The sequence below is a fragment of the Protopterus annectens genome, chromosome 15.part0 (assembly GCF_019279795.1).
Source record: "Protopterus annectens isolate FY-2018-M chromosome 15.part0, PAN1.0, whole genome shotgun sequence".
Classification (NCBI taxonomy): domain Eukaryota; kingdom Metazoa; phylum Chordata; order Ceratodontiformes; family Protopteridae; genus Protopterus; species Protopterus annectens.
The window spans coordinates 526,062,655-526,076,316 of NC_056749.1; positions in this window are offsets into that span (position 1 = coordinate 526,062,655).

Genomic DNA, 13,662 nt, shown 5'->3' on the forward strand with positions numbered 1-13,662 from the left:
CCATCTGTGCCATTACTAAATGTATGCTGTACACTGAAGAGCAACTCATCATTGTTTTAATAATCCGAGGTTCAGGCCTATATTAGGTTCTCAAGCATTTCTGACAGCACTGGTAAGAGGGAGCTAGGCCTGAAGTCAGGAAAAAGTTAGGAGTGCAGTGACTGATGATGCTAATGCACACGTCTTGGTTAGTGGTACATACTCTGTTACAGACATTATACAAATAATATACAGACTTATACAAGCTTGTAGAGCATATCTCAAGAATTTAAGGGATAAGTACATCAACACCAGGACTTCCTGTGTTGTGGGGGGACGGCATCTATCAATGTTAGCAGTAATGTAGGTAGGATTCCTGAACCAGAAGTCTGGTAGTAAAGGCTTAAGAGAGTCATTGTTATTGAACAAGTAGTAGAGAGAAGTTGCCATATACACAAAATGAATGCTAGCAGACACTGTTAAAATCTTCAGCTAGCCATCCAGTTTTGTGTGATGCCAGGTTACTGCCACAGCTAGGTGTTAAAATCGTGCTTGCTTTTGCCAGAAAGAAATGAATTTCCTGCCAAAAGAGTTTGGGATTTCCATAAGTACACCCTACATCTAGCTCAGATATGCAGATGTTTGATAACTGATAGACTCTTTATCCTTTTGACTTGGTCTAAAATAAGCATGTCTAGCTGAGTTATTTAGAAACTATTTCCAAATGGCCCAAGCAATATATTTATCCTTACATAACTGTTTTAGCTCATGTCTTAAAATCATGGATATATATATCAGCCAGCAACCATCTTCTCCTTCATTTCATGGCAAGCTACAACACATATCTGAGGTGTTCTTCCCACTATAATACCTGGAACTAATGTACTGTAAAGATGGTGCCTGTCTACTTTCAAGCAGGTTGAGCTATAGAGAATAATATGGAACTTAGAATATGATGTAAGAGTAATTCAACCATTTAGTTGGATTAGCCTGCGATTCACTGCCTTAAGCATTGTCTAAAACATCAGGCTCAGTGTAGACCAGGGTTGGTTTTTCATACTGAAACTTTCTCGGGCCTCCAGTGGCCCTTCAGTTACCATGGTATAACCCAAACAGTGGGGTATGAATGGAGAGATGATAAGTCAGCAAGCAAAGAGTGTAGTATTGCTGGAAATGAATTCATCCTCAAGTTTTGGTGAGTACCTTCATGAGGTAGATCCTGTTTTTCACAAACTCTCACCAAGGTGACATTGATATATAGACTGTATTTTATATAGCATATATCACAGACAGAAGTAGGTTAAAAATAAAAAAAGACAGCTGGATGCACAAGACCCAGGATAAAAAAATTGTCCAATCCTGCTAGGTGCAGGACTTGAAAGAATGGCAGTGTAGAATTCTCAAGACACAGAAACATTCCTACAATGGAGTTAGGCCAGGCCCAGGAGGATGACGGCCCCCCTGTTGTAGCAGGAAATAGCAGTCCACAAAAAAACACAAAAACTGATGGGTCAAAAACAGCCATAAAGATGATAGAGTGGACTATTGAGGATAAGAAATAAATTATGTATTGCTACTATTATGCAAGAAGCCCAGAATTTCCAGACAGAAGATATACAAAAATAGTAAGAGAGAAATTAGAGGAAAGAAAAAAATACTTTCAAAACAAAATCTGTCAGAAGCTTCAAATAAAAATGTGTGTTCATTAATACAGCAGATTCATAAAAAACATTACATAGATCAAGAAACCTTGGGCCATTTGGAAAAAGAAGCAAATGAGGAAGTGCGAAAATATAAATAGGTTCAATATTAGATACTCGAACATTTGAAAGTTCGACTACCATATGGTCAACACCATATGATAAAACTTGGAAAAGTTCAAATATCTAATAAAAAAAATAAATAAATTACACAAAACACCTACCTGAACACTCTAAACAGGGGGGCAAGCCCCCATGGATCCCCACACCCCCCATTCTTTAAATATACCAACTCTGAGATCGCACTACAGTGCAGAAAAGGGAAATATTCCCATTCCGCGCTGTACAGAGATCTCCGTTACAATGTTTGAACATTCAAAAATCCTATCATATGGTGTCGACCATATGAGATTCAGAATTTTGAATGTTGGAACATTCAATATAGATCCTATAAATAACAAAATCTAGAGTCTTTTAAAAGGTATAAAAAAAGAAATATAGACATGGCAAAGAAAGGCTGACCTGATATGGTACATTTATGTAAAGGAGAAAGCTAAATTAATCAACACAAAAAGGCAGCCCCAAAGATATTTGAAGAGAAATACAGGCAAAGGCATCCATATATGAAAAAATTCACAATAAAAAATAAGACCCCAAAGAGGGAGCGTAGAACAGAAGATTAGTAAAGTAGAAGTTAAAAAATTAGAAGATGAAGTTATGGAATACTTATGAAGTGAAGGATTTAGTGTATAAAGTCTAATACATCACAGCATGATGGAACAACGATCCCCCAAAGTAAGGAGAAACAGGAGAAGAAGGAGACATGTGAAGAAGAAATATGGACATGGGAAAGAAAAATATATTTAATATCTTGCTATATTTATGCAAAGGAGAAAGCAAAACCAATCAATACAAAAAGAGCAGCACCAAAGATATTTGAAGAGAAATACAGGCAAAGGCATCCAGACATGGAAAATTGTACAATACAAAAAATAAGAAAACAAAGAGGAAAAGTAGAAAAGATGATTAGTAAACGAGAAGTTAAAGAAATAGAAACTGATGTTATGGATTACCTGCAAAGTGAATGATTCGGTGTAGAAAATCTAACCCAGATAACATCACAGCAGGATATTACAATGGATCCCCAAATTAAGGAGAAATCAGTGGAGCAGGAAACATCTGATCAGTTGCCATATGAAGATACGTTGGAGCCTTTCATAGGAAACCATTTCTAATATTCAGCTGGAGTTGCACAGCAAGAGAAAGAACAGGAAACTGCTGCAACTGTGATGCAGTCAATGTTGTGCAGTGTTAGACCAGTAAGCTCTCATATTAAAGAGCAATGGATGACATAGGATTTATTTATTTATTTATTTATTTTACATTTGTTGACCGGGATAGTCCAACTGGATACATATCCATTTTCAGCGGAGGCCTGGGGAGAAAAGCTCCAAGATAATAATACACATTGAACGTTTAGTAAATGTTAGTTTCTAGCACATTACAGTCATAAGCAGTACAAGCATTTAGCATATTTAGTACTGGGTCTATATTATAACATCGAAGTCTTAAAACTTTGAATGTTATAATATCGGCCCCTATTCAGCGAACGCATGAAATAGTGAAGCTGCAGAACACCGAATATTTTCCTAGGGAAAGTATTCAGTGGGCCGTTTCTGCGGCTTCACTATTTCCTCAACTGTGGTGCAAAGGTGATGGACCAGGTTAAGGTAAGTGCGTGAACGGACCAGGGTAAGGTGAATGTGTGATAGTTAGGGACCTTAGGGATAGGGAGCAGGTAAAGTGAGTGTGCAATAGTTAGGGACCTTAGGGTTAGGGAGCAGGTAAGGTGAATGTGAGATAGTTATAGACTTTAGGGACCTCAGGGTTAGGGAGCGGGTAAGGTGAGTGTGCATTAGTTAGGAACCTTAGGGTTAGGGAGCAGGTAGGGTGAGTGTGTGTTAGTTAGGGACCTTAGGGTTAGGGTTGGGTTAAGGTACGTGGATAGTTAGTAGTGTATGTACGGTTTAGTGTAGGATTCTGTGAAGTGTGTATGTGTGGATTATGTATTTTGGTGTGCTTGTGCTGTGTGTGTGTGTATTCTCGGAACAGTGATTTTTTTCCCTTGGAAATAATTCGCTGTTCTGAGCGCTCGAGTATATCACATTTCGAGATTCCAAGGTCGAGCTTATGGTGTTCGATATTTTGGAATTTCGATAATGTGATATAGACCCGTAGTACTAACTTATTATAAAACACTTTACAAAACATAACATTATTTTCAAAGTTAAACATACATAACATTACATTCAGGTTTAAGACACACTGAGCAGCAGTTATACAATTGACCCTTCCTGAAATGGAGTCATAGAAAAAAGTTAGATGTAGTTGAAGGTAAGGCACCTAAGAAATAGAGAGGTCACTAGTCGGGGTTAGTGCAAGGACATAACCAATGAGTTTTGAAGTATTTCTTGAGTTTGCTTTTGAATTGAGTTAGTGAGGGTTCTAGGGTCAAGTCAGCTGGGAGTCTGTTCCATGTTTTTCCACCAGAGTTGGCAAACAGAGAGTCCCCAGCTGAGTAGTTGGATTTGTATGTTTGAACTAGGAGTCTAGTGGATGATCACAGTGGCCGCGTGCTGGTGTAGGGGCTGATAATATTTTTTTAGTGCAGGTGTATTCTCTGGTTGGTAAAGGACTTTATGTGCCACTATTAGCTGGTTGAACTGCAGTAGGCTTGGCAGTTGAAGCCATCTTAGACGATTTAAGTTGTGTCAGTTTGGTGTCCGGTAGGCTGTGCCAGTAGCAAATCTGTCAATGTGGTTATAGCAGGATGATAGTTTATTAAGATCTGTTTTGTTTAAGCTGAAGAATAGAGGTGAGGCATAGAGAAGAGTTGATAGCAGATGGGAATGGGCAATTGCAGTTCTAGCAAGTGGGCTAAGGAAAGGTTTGATTCTGTAAAGAGAGCCAAGTTTTTTATTAATGGTTTTGATAGTTTGATTGATATGCACATCAAACTTCAGGTTGTTATCAACTATGACACCCAGTAGTTTAGTTTGGGCTTCTGGGGAGATGATAGTGCCATTGTTAGTAGTTATGTTGAAGGATGGCAGGGGGGTCCTGCATGTGGGAGAGAAGAGGAGCAACTTAGTTTTGTTGGGGTTTAGGATTAGATGTTGATTGGAGAGACATTTTTCCACTGTATTGAAGGTATTTTGGTTTAATGTGAATAAAGTAGCTGGTGAGATGTCAGAACAAATCAAGGTGGTGTCATCCGCATATTGAATGCAGGTAGCATCTGGGATGACTGAATGAAGGTCATTGATAAAGATGGAGAAAAGAAGGGGTCCTAGTATTGAGCTCTGGGGGCTTCCTAATGTGATGGGTAGGCGAGATGATAGCTTGTCCTGCCATTGGAATGCTGTTGTCTGCACTGCATGTAGGATTGAAACTGAAGAAACTGTGAACAGGAAGATGCTCTGGAACTTTCTACAGAATGGCCGCAGGAAATGAAGAACAAAGAATGTGCCCTCAGTTTCGAAGAAAATGATCTAAGAGAAGAGTTGCTTGATTTAATAGAAATGGAGAGACATATTAAGATCAATGAAAGAAATTGACTGCAGAAGTCAATAAAACCCAAAAAGTTAGAAGTTTGATAAAACAAATGAACACAGTAATTAGGACTCTCTATTGAGATTCATGTGATATAACAGAAGTAAATAGGATATATTAATGTGAAGCAAAATTAATAACAGATAAAAACACAGTTTAGTAAGGGAAAGGAAGGGGAAAAATTGAATGACATCATGGAAGCATCGAATAGAGAAAACTATAAAGCAATTAAGAAAAGAAGTGTCACTGTTAGAAGATTATAAAAGAGGGAACAGATCAACAAAAATACTCAGAAAGACAGATGTGATAAAAGCAATGCACAATACCAGAACAGATCAGGCTCTATTGTGCACTATCGCAAATAATAAACAAAAATATCAGCACAGGCAAAAAAACTTTGAAGATATGCAGATAAATATAAAGGAAAAATACAAAAATAAGCAATTTACTGATGACCTAAAAAAGGTTTTATAGAGAATTGGGAAACAAGGCAAAAGGAACTGAAACACCAACAAAAAAAGAAGAAATAAATACATTTTGGAGAAGTATCTATGAAGATCCTGTAGAACATAACAAAAATGCTAAATGGACAGAAGAAGTAAAAGAATGAATAAGAAGTTTAAATGTGCAGGATATGCTATGGGATGAAGTAACTGCCAGAGAGACTGAAACAAAGTTAAGAAAAGCTCCTAATTGGAAACCCCCAGGCCCAGATTTAGTATCTAATTTCTGGCTAAAAGTATTAACATCATTACATGAAGATTTAGCCATGAGGAAGAATTATTTATATGCGCACCCTGACTAGAAGCCAGCCTGGTTAACAATAGGAAAAACAATGACCCTACTTCAGAACAAACCTGCAAGCTATCCTAAAAACTATATACCAATAACTTGCTTTCCAGTGACATATAAACTATACCCTGGAAATGATGCCAACAGAGTTTATAGTAATTTAGAAGAAAACTCAATCATGACAATAAAACAAAAAGGTAATAAAAGAAAGTCACATGGAACAAAGGATCATTTGTTGTTAAATAAAGTTATAATGGAGAACTGTAAAGAGGGGAAGAATCTAAGTATGGCATGGATAGACTATAAAAAGCATTTGACAGTATCCCACATTCATGGATAAAAGTATGCTTAAAAATGTATATGATACACCTTAAAACAATACTAATTTCATGAACTTTAATCATAGTTTGACTTAGGAATGGGGTCTATTCCCATCATGGTATTAGAAACCAAAAAGACTTGGAGAAATGAAAAGTGAGTTATCTATAATATTTTCCCCAAGAAGTTTCACTCACATCACTGAGAGGCACATATAAATAGGATCACGCATTCTGGATAAGCAATGCAGTACAATGATATTCATCTCATCTGTATATATGTGTACCTCAGCGTTTAGGTCACACAGACTTGGAGAAAAGAGAAAAGGTGGAAAGTACACACATAAAACTTACCTTCTCCTTCTCTGAATCCCATGAACCAAATCTATAGCAAAAAATATGTCATGCAGCCAGCTCCAATACAGTTAAGCATCAACCAAATAAACCCAGTGATCTTTCTGCATCAGTGCCCTGAGACTCACTGTACCAGCACATGCAAACTTTTCTTTTCCTATTACAAAAGAAGGAAACAAACAATGGGAAAAAAATGACAGCTGGAAACAGCCACTGAATGATGTGACTTGACTATGTTCTCTGAAGCTGAAATATCAGTAATGTGATTCCCAGTTATAAAACAGTTCTTGCTATCATAAACAAGGCAAGCAAAACCTAACAATGCATGTGTATATCTATATATTATATATATATATATATATATGTATACGGATCCGACTGCAGTGGTGGTGCTGTGGTAGCATTGTCGCCTCACAGTTAGATGTCACCCGTTCGATTCTCAGTTAGAGCGTCTTCTGTGTGGCGACATGCATGAATGGGCGTTCCTTCATTGAAGGTTGTGCGTTAGGCCCTGCAAGCCAGCATGAAAAATTCTACTGCCAATCATTAGCAGACCGGAGTTCCGCTGTGGCAACCCCTAACTGGGAAAAGCCGAAAGGCACAAAATATATACGGATCCCTAGCAGATGACCAAGTTTTCAGAAACTCAAAATTTATATGGTCAGGACCATAACATCAAGTTTCTGAAAACTTAAACATCAAACCTCCCCCTCAAAAATCTACCTTTTCTTTACATTTTTGCAGGGGGGCAAGCCACCCCCACACCAAATGCAAATTATATATACCAAGACTGCACAGTGAGAAAAAGTTTCCCGATCCTCTCTGTAATGTGAGCTCCATTCAAAACCTTTGAGTTTTCAAAAACTCGATTATATGGTCCCGACCATATGAATTTCGAGTTTCTGAAAACTCGATTATCTGATAGGGATCCATATATATATATATATATATATATATATATATATATATATATATATATACGGTTTACCATCAAAATTACAAGACAAGGTTCGGCAACCACAGGATGTCGAATTACAGTTGGCTGAATCCTGTGTTGCCGAACCTTCATGTGTGCAAGCCCCAGTTCACCGAATGCACTACGCATTCGCATATATGTTGTCGATCTTATAACTAGTAGTACAGTGCAGATCGGGAAAGTTACCCTTTTCCCCACTGTAGTGTGATCTTGGAGTTGGAATATATAATTTGCAGGGGGTGCAGCCTCCCCACAGGAGGGTCCAGGGGGTTTGCCCCCCTGCAAAAATGTGTAGTTCAGTGTTGTGCAGTACATTCATACTGCTGACAACAAGAACATGTGTTACTGTTTTGAAAGGTGTAGGGGAAACAGTATGTCGAATAATGCCAAATTTAAATAATCAGCATGATGTTTGACGTTCGGTGTTGTGGGTCAATGCAATGAAAGTTTTTTGTTTTGTCCATCACAATTTTGACAGTAAACCATATATATATATATATATATATATATATATATATATATATATATATTATATACACACATATATAATTGTGTGTGTATATATATATATATATATATATATATATATATATATATATGCATATCTGAATATATATATATATATATATATATATATATATATATATATATATATATATATACACACACATATATATATATATATATATATATATATATATATATATATATATATATATATATACACACACACACATATATAGATATTTAACTGCCTAGTGCAATATTCTATCTTAAAAGTGAAGCAGAGTTCACTTAATTGTTAAGATCGGCTATTGCAATATGATTTATCTTTTTTTGGATATAGGAGTGTAATCACCACATTCCATGCACTACAACACTATGTTTGTTTGTGTCTTTCGGCTTTTCCCGGTTAGGGGTCACCACAGCGGAACTCCAATCTGCTAATGATTGGCAGTAGGGTTTTACATGCTGGCTTGCCGGGCCTAATGCACAACCTTCAACGAAGGAACTTCCATTCCATAATCTTGAATTAACATATTTTTAAAAGACCACAACTGGTAGATATTTTTAAACTGTGCTAATACTTATGTAGTGTATTTGGCATCATGCAGGTTGTTTCATGTATGAAAAATGATTCATTGTCTTTACAGTATAAATTCTCACCATTGAAAGACATCATACAAGGACTCACTACCTATGCCTTGGTTTGGTATGCTAAAAATATTGCAGTTCAAAAGTGCAACAGAGTTTTTTTTCCCTCACTCGAATTTTGGAATAGATGTGCGAGTAAACCAGGGTGGAGATAATGACAATATTCTATTCTGTTTATTATTAGAACTTTGATATCATTATGTAAATAAAATGAGCATAACTAGAGAGAAGACTTGTGTACTTAATATTATAAATGAAATCTGAACAGAAAAAAAATAAAGTTTACCGTTAGAATTTAGACTGCGATTATTTGCAAAATATATGTTCTATATTAATCACTGCTGCATTAGCCTTAGCTATATGGGTTATATCTTCCTAAGGATATAACAGCCAGCCAGCTTCCAAAGCTTCAAGACACCTTCCGCACATCCAAACTGTCAAGCAGCTCAAGATGAGCTGAATAAAAGACAGGTATGAGCCTGAAGCCCTTCAGAACTTTACTGCCGCTGAAGAGTATGCTCCTTTGAGGCTTTTGAGGATCGACAGTTGGCTTGTGCTTTCCTTTGCTGGGCAAATGAGCTCCCTTTGAGGAACAAACCTCCATTTTCTTATACATGCTTATGTTTTATTACTTTCCTCTTCAGGAAAGTTATTTTAAAGCTAGGAGTGTTGTGTTTTAACTGACATTCTCAAGACTGTAACATACATTTAAATGAATGACTTGTTTTTTTCTGTCAGTTTTAAAGTAGTGTAAACTAACGGATATATTTTCTGTGGAGAAATTGAGTTTAACTTTCCATTGTGCGACTACCATAGTGAATGAAAGTGGATTTTACTGTATTTTTCTGTCAAAAAATTAACTTCTGTGGACTGGTACTTTTACTGACATTTGCTGTTTCTCTTCCCAGGGCAAGAGGCACTGTTTTTAGCTTGGCCATGGAAGAGATTGTTGGTCCCACTGTTTGTCCTTCTTCCTACCACACAAATAAAAAATTGCAAACAGCCTTTGACAGCACAGAAAGCTAGCAATGTCCCTCATTCACAGGTGGATGACTCTGCTGTGGTCATTTGTTGTACCACAGACCATTCATCTTTACCCCAAGTCCCTCTGGTGTAACACCTACAACTACTATGGACTGGGGATTCTGCAACTGTTGGGGCCCCTCAGTGAGCAAGTTAAAGCCTCTCTTGTTAGTCCTGGGACAGGGAAAAGGGAAGGTTTCCCTATTATCCCATGGATGGTATGCCCATCCATGGGGAAGCAACAGTTGTCATTAGTAATGTGGTTGGCAACATTTTTCCTATAAAATTTAAACAGAAAGCCAAATATGTACCGACTCCTCCTCAAATTTCTTCAGATAAGAATAGCTTAGTGGGACTGGCACAGGGTTTAATTCAGACTATTGATCCTTCTTGTAGAGTAGTTTCTGAGAAAAGAAAGAGGGATGCTTCTTTCCCTGAAGAGATCCAAGATTCTGAATCTGAACAGGAAGATGCAGGGATAGATTCAGGGTTTTGTCCTCAGATTTCTAATTCTGTCTTGGAGAAGAGCTCAGTTTCTAATTCTTCCTGTGGGAATGTTTCTTTCTCTGAGACTATTGCTATAATGTCCCAGTCTTTTCAGTGGGACAACACTGAAGTTTCTTATTTCCTCAGAAAATACTTTGAGTTGTTACAGAAGGATATTCCAGAACCTACACCCATTCCTACTATCCTGCCTGCTTTAGAGAATGTGGGTCTTACTGCCTGTAATTTTCCTGATAGCCAGCTGTCCCTAAAATGGCAGATAGGATGCATAAAGTTCCTCATTTTTTTAAATATGTATATACCATTCTTAAACCTGACCAAGTGGCTATAGCTTTAGTTGACTCCAGTGCTGCTAAACACTTAGTTAATTCCAGTCCTACTCTTTTTAATAAGGTGGGAAAATTTATCAATATATATTGTGAAAAAGTGTATACTTCTGCAACTTTGATCTTCAGTATTTTAAATTGTCAGACTGATTTGTAAAGCCTGTTCTTATATATTGTGAAAGTTTAGGAATGTTTTATCTCAAGTTTCTTCTTGAGTAAAAATGCTTTAACTAACATAACGTCTTCTGTTGCATAGGGCACTACTTATTGTTTTAGTGTGTGTATGACTCTGTTGATACTTCTTCCAGGGATATAGCCACCAGTACTGTTTTAAGGAGGTTTGCTTGGCTGCATTCTCAGAACCTCCTGGATTATTTAAAAATTAGATTTTAAATTCTCCCTTGGATAGAGATTTAGTGTTTGGCCTGTCTGTTGATCCAAAAGTGTGATAAAAGGGTCAAGCTGGTTCAGGGAATCTGTAAGATTTTTCAGCCTCCTTTTCCAAATTGGCCAGGGGATTTTCTTTCTCCTCATCCAGTTTTGGCATGAAAACTGACTAAACCATCTCAACAGAATTCAGGTAAACACAAGTTTAAGAAGAAGTGGCAAGGGGTTCCAAAAAGAAGTCTCACACTTCCCAAAACCAAGGACGTTCAACAAGCCTGAATGACTATTCAGGAGACCTTGTGAGCCCCTCCCACCCTGGCCTTTCTCTTCCCTCCATTCTCTTCCAGAAAGTCTGAATCATCATTTTTTTCCTTTGGCAACAAATTGTTTCTGAAAATCATTCAACAGACTTATAGATGGCAGTGGGAGGAAATTTCTCTTTTCCAGGGGGTCATTCCTCATCCCCCAGATCAGACTCTTTTATTTCCTCCTGTTCTTTATCACATGCTGCCTCCAAGGAATGATAGAACCAGTACTTCCTTCCCAGGTGGAGAATGGATTTTGTTCAAGGATATTCTTAGTGCCAAAAAAAGAAGAAAGAAAAAGAAAATGCTTGGAGACCAGTTCTGGATCTTTCTTTCCTAAACCTGTTTGTGATAGTGCCCACATTCAAAATAATGTCAATTCACAACATGTTACCTCTTCTTCCTCTTTCAAGTTACTGGTAACATTAGAGTTAAAAGATGCTTATTATCACATCCCTATTCATCTAGACTTCAGGCATTTTTTTAAGGTTTTGTGTGTCTGGATCACATATCAGTTCTCTACCTTACCATTTAGACTATCCACTGTGCCAAGAGTGTTCAAAAACTGTCTAGCTCCAATTATAGCTCATTACAGGCTACAGGATAGCCACATTTTTCCATATTTAGATGACTTGCAGAGTCTTTTTCAAAATGTCAGGAGTCTTGGCTGAGAGATCTCTTGCACAAGCTGGGATTCCAAGAGAACATTCAAAAGTCTTTCTTGACAGGATTGTGTTCCTGGGATGTTAATAAGACACCTCATTTCAAAGAGCTTTTCCTCCACAGGAAAAAAATAGATCTTTATCTAGATCTATTTCTAATGTTTTCTACTCAGACTTTGGTCACTGCAAGGGAGTACCTCTGAATACTAGGTCTCATGGCATCTATGATTCTCATGATACCCCTGGAAAGACTCCACATGAGAAAGATACAGCAGTATCTGAAATCTGTTTGGTCCAGCATTAACATCCTTTATCTTTTCAGATCCCAGTACTGGAATTTGTCAGAAGAGAAATGTTTAGGTGGAGACAACAGATATCCTTAAATCTAGGTCTCCCCTTCTCTGTCCCTGCTCCAAAGCAGTCAGTCACCACAGACCCTTCGACTTTGCTTGAGGAGCAATTTGAGGAGGGATAAAAGTACAGAGGATGTGGGACACCAAGGCCAGATTCAAGCACATACATATCAAGGAGATGCTTGCCCTGATCAAGGGACTCAATTCTCTGAACTATCTTTGATCCCCAGAACCTATTCAAATGGTTACAGACAATACCACAGTCATGTGGTACATCAGCAAGCAATGGGAGAACAAGGTTATACCCCCATTGCAGACAAGTCACGTTAGCCTGGGATATAGCTTCACAGCATAGTTTCACTCGACATGCATCCTACATTCCATCAGAGCAAAACAGTGTGGCAGACAAGCTGAGTAGGTCTAGGACAGACCCTCATGAATGGAAACTAGATCAGGGTGTCCGCCAAGATTTGATCCATCTGTGGGGAATTCATCAAGTAGACCTGATTCTATTCCAGGACTTAGTGCAATAAGGCCTGGAAGACAGATAACTTTTCTTTTCTTTGGATAAAAATGTTCCTGTAAACCTTTACACCCTTTCCACTAATATCCAGGGTACTTCTGAAGATTCAGAAGGCATCCCCAAAGATTATTGTGGTGTCTCCCTTCTGGCCCAGGCAACAGTGGTTCTCCCTTCTTTTGGAAATGAACCAAAACAGCAGGAAACAGAAACACCAAAAAAACTGATAACACAAAAAATTGAGGTATTTTAAAAATACCACAACATGATGTGCGTTTCCAAAAGGCAGCAAGACAGCAAAGCTGGATCACAAATATTTTTAATAATGTTTTTTTTCTTTCTTTTTAACATTATTAAAATAGTATTTGTGATCCAGCTTCACTGTCTAAGTACCTTTTGGGAACACATCTTATACTGTGGTATTTTCTTTTGGAAATGGTCAGGGGAAATCACCACAAGCTTCCTCACAAAATGGATTTACTTACACAACAATAGGGGTGTTTGATACACCCCAACATCAATCATATTCAGTTGAATGCCTGGATAATAGAGTCTTAATTCCTTTTTGGCTCCTGTTTTCTAAGGACGTGCAAAAGGTACTAATCAAGGCAAGAAAACCTGCTACTAGAAAATCATATATTAGCTAATGGAAAAGGTTAACTAGTTGCTGCCAACAACATAACCAGTACACAATCGG